The sequence below is a fragment of the Triticum aestivum genome, chromosome 7D (assembly GCF_018294505.1).
Source record: "Triticum aestivum cultivar Chinese Spring chromosome 7D, IWGSC CS RefSeq v2.1, whole genome shotgun sequence".
NCBI classification, from domain to species: domain Eukaryota; kingdom Viridiplantae; phylum Streptophyta; class Magnoliopsida; order Poales; family Poaceae; genus Triticum; species Triticum aestivum.
The window spans coordinates 294,803,273-294,808,779 of record NC_057814.1 but is presented as its reverse complement, the minus strand read 5'-3'; the positions used below and the strand labels follow the sequence as shown (position 1 = coordinate 294,808,779).

At 45.8% G+C, this 5,507-nt stretch overlaps 1 long non-coding RNA gene across 1 annotated transcript; it reads right to left on the bottom strand.

Annotated features, from left to right (window-relative positions):
• Nucleotides 1-1,567: 1,567 nt before the first annotated feature.
• Nucleotides 1,568-5,218, bottom strand: LOC123169165 (uncharacterized). The gene is made up of 5 exons (XR_006484666.1): nucleotides 4,874-5,218; nucleotides 3,438-4,194; nucleotides 2,074-3,340; nucleotides 1,927-1,991; nucleotides 1,568-1,839 (listed from the first exon to the last, which is right to left on the bottom strand). It is a non-coding gene; the product is annotated as an uncharacterized lncRNA (long non-coding RNA).
• Nucleotides 5,219-5,507: the final 289 nt, after the last annotated feature.

Below are 5,507 nucleotides of genomic sequence, written 5' to 3'. Positions count from 1 at the left end.
CCTCCAGCCTCACGGGCTACTGTTCATCCAGGCTCCACGGCTGCTGTTCATTAGAGCCTCCACACAGTCCTGTTCATCCACCCCAACGGCTGGGTGCGGCGGCCTCCTGGGTCCTGTTATCCAGCATCAACAACCTACACCACGGGGTCCTGTTGATCCAACCCCACCGGATCTTTCATCCACAACCAACCAACCCAGGCCTTCGACTACCACGATCTCGACTCGTCTACGTTACCATGCACGAGCAGATGGTCACTGTTCATCGAGAGGCAACCCAACACCGGCTGGCTATGTCTCGCACGGAGGCTCGATCGGCTTCAGTAAGCAGCAGCAATGATCGATCGCTCTGGTTCAGTTAGCAGCAACTGCGAAGGATTCGCTCGGGTTCAGTCAGCAGCGAATGAATCGCTCAGGTTCAGTTAACAGCCAAGGGATCGATCGCTCGGGTTCAGTAACGTGCGATCGCGCGGGTTCAGTTAGCCAACGCCTCGCACACACACGCGTACACGAGAGAAACGCGAAAACCTCCATGCATCGCTCGACCCCGACCACCCACCGTAACCGGAAACTCCCCGATATTTTCCTCGCCCTCGCTTCTACCACGGTTTTTTCCGTCATGGACGGCCCAAATAATGTCATGCAACTGCGTCTCCAGCCCGCCCAGGATGAAAAGCCCATTTTCTATCATGATTTTTTGTCATAGAAGTAGGAGCCCACCACATCTATGATGGTACCGGATTTTGTCATAATTATCATCATACAAGTGTCATAAGCATGGCATATTTTTTTTCGTTCGACTCAAAATGTCACGGATGTGTCTTCTTTTTGTAGTAGTGCAACCCAGCCCAACTTGCCCCCCTCCATCATCCTCCCTGTTCACCGAGTGTGTGGATGCCGGCTGTGCATCCATGCCTCAGATCTGCCGCGTGGCGGCCATCCAGACCACCCCGACACCCTACAAGGTCATCGTCGACCTCTCTGGCAAAACCTTAGCTCCCAAATCCCCTTTCCCCTCTCGCTTTCTTCCTCCGCTTGCAAATCCGAGAGCTCCATGGCCGCATCGCCGTCGAACCCGTGGCCACCGAGGCCCATTCGCCGCTCCACCACCTTCTGGAGCTCCGCCGCGGTCGTCTTCACCTCCTTTGACACGCTCTATCACCGCGTCCCCGACCTCGCCGTTGGCCCGTGCGCTCCCTTGTGAGGCCCTCTCCGCTCCCTGCTCTCTCCCCCTTCTGAACCCCCTTAGTTCATCGCCGTTGGCGCCTGCGCCCGGTCCCCATGCTTGCCGTGACCGGGCCACGCCCGTCAACTTCTGCAGGATGGCAATGGATAGGGTATGGGGCGGGTAGAGCAATACCATACCCATACCCGTGTAGTCAATGGGTACAAAATTCTATCCATACCCATACCCATGGGTATGAAACTTTACCCATACCCATACCCGACGGGTACTCATACCCGTTGGGTACCCAACGGGTAGATCAAACAATACACAAGTTATTCATAATTTTACATTTATCGATAGCACATTTGACAAAAAAATTATCTCAACTCAATAACAGATAGATGAGTACATGGCAATTATCTCAATTCAAATTGACAATTGGTGAACTTTAACATAGGTTCACAAACTCACGACACACTTCACCAAATAACATCCGACAAGTAATAAATAAAAACATCCGAGGCACCGATGAGCCAACACAAAGAGCAGCTGCAGCAGATAACAGACACAAGCCACCAACCAGCACAAATAGCAGCCATCAGCTTCCAAGTTCCAACCAAGCACAAACAACAGCAATATCTTCACTCCTGGGTGATGATTGAAGTAGACTCATCCTTCACATGAACAAGATGATACGACACATGATTAAATTGGTCTGCTATAATCTAAAAATTTAAGATCAAAGCATTTAAGTAATTTACCATCTCCTCTTCTTCATCCTCGAGAACACTCTGAAATGTTGCAAAGAGTGTAGAATTCCAACCACCTGATGAAATAACCAACATTTGTATGTAAATGGCAAGTTCTTTGCAAAATAAAAAACAAGTGCAAGTGAAAAAATGTATTACCTAACAGATCTGCACGAGACCAAGCTTACATGCACATGAGAGCTTCAGCCACATTAGGAGTAAGTCTACTACGATGTGCACTGAGTACTCTGCCACTAGTGCTGAACACACATTCGGAAGCCACTGATGTTATGGGAATAGGCAATATATCACGAGCAAGTTTTTCAAGGTAGGAAACCTAGAGCCGCTAACCTTCCACCAATTGATGATATCCAATTCTTGCGTTCTAGGTAGACGAGCTTCTTCCAAATACAAGTCTAATTCTGTATGGATTGAAGAAGAAGGGACAGTGGGGTGACTAGACAAATACTGATCATAGAGTTTCATGGCTTCATCTTCTTCTCCAAGTGGATCGGCAACAGAAGCATCCCATGCATCCTCGCCTTCAACTTCATCTTTATATTGCTTCACCAATTGAATCAATAACTTCTTCACCTTCTCTATTTCTGTGGCTGCATGCTCTCTTCCATAGAGGGGACCATAAAGAGCATTGAGGATATGAAGTTTATACCTTGGATCAAGAACTGTTGCAACAGACATCAGACCATGGATATCTTTCCAATACTTCTCAAACTTATCCTTCATTTCCTCGGACATTTTTTGTATAAGCTCAATGTCACTCTTACCCCATTTCCTTATGGCAAAGCGAATGGTAATCACTTTAGGGAAAAAAAGATTTGTTGTGACATACTTCGTGCCCGAGAATGACTCGGTGATATCAAAGAAGAGCTTCAGCCTATCACATATTTCTTTTGCAAACTTCCAATCATCTTTGGTTGGGCAACACTTAAACTTCTTTTCACGTGCCTTTAATTTTTCAAATATCTCTATGTATCGTACTGCAATGCTAATCATGATATAAGTTGAATTCCATCTAGTCTTACAATCAAGAGTTAACCTTTTGTTATACTCTATGTTTAAAGTTTTTGCCATCTTTTCAAACTTCTCATGCCTTTTAGGTGTGGCTGACCAAAATGCAACATTGTCTCACAACCTCTCTATACCTTTCTCTAAGACACTCATTCCATCTTTTACAATTAATAAGTTTAATATGTGAGCGGCACAACGCATATGCAGTAATTGACCATCCAGCATGAGAGAGCTTGTATCCAACTTATCTGGCAATATTCCCATAGCCTTGTCATTTGATGTGCAGTTGTCCAAAGTGACGGTGGAGATCTTCCTCTCAAGGTGCCACTCAACAAGACACTCATACAAGGCTTCACATATAACCTCAGCTGAATGTGGACAGGGCACATAAGCAAACCTATTTAACACAATAAAATAGAAAAAATCATGAGTATTGCATAAGCATAGTATGGTAATTGCTAATATTTACTATTGTGCTATGTATAGATTTATACCTCATAAGCAAGCTCTTTAGGTTCCAAGAATCATCTATATAGTGCGCGGTAACAGCCATGTAACCTCTCTTTTGATAGCCCGCTGTCCACAAATCTGTAGTGACAGCCACTCGGTGCTTGAATGTTGCAAAAAAAATTCACCATCTTCTCCTTTTGAGCAGAATGCATAGCCACAATATCATTCCTAATAGTATTTCTGCACACCATCTTAAACATCAGCTGCAAAGAAGAACAAAATCTACGAAAACCACTATGATCCACAATAGATAGAGGATACTCATGTTCACATATCATCAATGCAAGATCTCTCCTAGCCTTCTCTTGGTCAAAAATGACATTTTCCATATTCACTTTGCCACCTTCACCTTTGGTCAACCTCAATTTTTGTTGTTGTGGACCAATGGGTGCATGCTTAGCAGGACAAGATTCCAAATGTACACGCAAGTGAGTTGTGCCAGCTCTAGGTCCTGCAGTAAATTTTCTGTGACAATGATTGCACTCGGCTTTCAGTTTTCCATTTTCTAATTTCTCTTCCATCTCATCCCATACTGCCGATGTTCGCTTCCTCTTAGAACCAGCTCTGCTAGATGTAGCTTGAGATGTTACAGTAGCAGCTCGAGATGTTGGAGTAGCAGCTTGAGATATCGGAGTAGCTTCAGATATTGGTGTAGCACGTTGAGACGAAGGATCAGCTGAGGTAAAATTCCCTGCACCAGCCACAGCCGAGCCTTCGTCTCCATCTTGAGAAGCCATTGATCTATACATGAAAACATGATGCATAACAAATAAGTTTCTCAATTGCAAAAACAAGATACATGACCATGCCACTATGAAAATAAAATATACAAACCAATCTATATGTAGACATAATTTATGTCTTCCTCGAAACATGTCGTCACATAATTTATATTAGCATACATGTACATGTTGATCTTGCTCATTTCAGAGTCTGTACATGAATTACAACTATACTGAATAATAACTATAGTAATTAGGAACGACAGTGTACAGTACTGGAATCTTCAAGTATAGCCTACTAAATAAACTACAGTCTGGAAGAGAGCAATAGAAATTTACTAGCAACGGGACGGCAGCGTACAGTCTGCAATACTAACTCTATGATGTGCCTGCTGCAACATAACCAGACTATATTTTTACTGAATCGTAAGTCCACACTGTCTGGAACGGCAGCGTACAGTGCGCAATCAACTAGCTACGCAATTAGCATCAAGTTTAGCTCACGGAGAGAGAAAGAGTCTTACCATCGTAGAGACAAACTAGCAATTAACATCAAGTCAGCCAAAAAATAGTCTGAAGATAAACCTACGCAATTAACATCAAGTTGCAGATTGTACATTGTAGTCTGAAGATACACTTATACGGAGACAAATTAGCAATAGAAAGAAATTTAGTAAGTACACGATAGAGAGCCTTACCATCGCGATGGGATTCCAGCCATGGCTTGGCCCTCTTGCCGGCGCGCTCGTTAGTCGTCACTACCACAACACCGCCGTGCCCACTGCCGGCAAGCCGCGACCCAGAGTTGGGGAGGGCTGGAGGAGGAGGATCTAGAGGCAGGAGTTTGAGGCCGGTGGCGACGTCGCCGGTTCCATTCTCGCGGAGGCACCTGCAGGACGATGGCCGATGGGTCGATTCGCTCGATGAGTATGGCTATGGCAGGATTAATGGGGAGGGGCGGCTCCTGGGATTTCATTCTCCTTGATTTTGGGAGAGGAGATTACGAGGTGTGATGCTTAATTACGGGGAATAGATGAGTACTTGCCTAGTTGTGTAAGGTCCACGTGATGTAGCTCCACAGGTAAGGTCCACGCGTCAGTCTACACGGGTAGGGTATGGGTATACCCACGGGTACAAGGCTATACCCGTGCCCTACCCACTACTTAACGTGTAGGGTATGGGTACTACCCATGGATACAAATTTGTGCCATACCCGGCCCATGCGGGTACGGTATCCGCGGGTACCCATACCCACCGGTAAAATTGCCATCCTTAGCCGCCCGCCGCGCTCAGGCCTTGCCCACGCCCGCACGCGCGTGGCCGTGCCCCCGT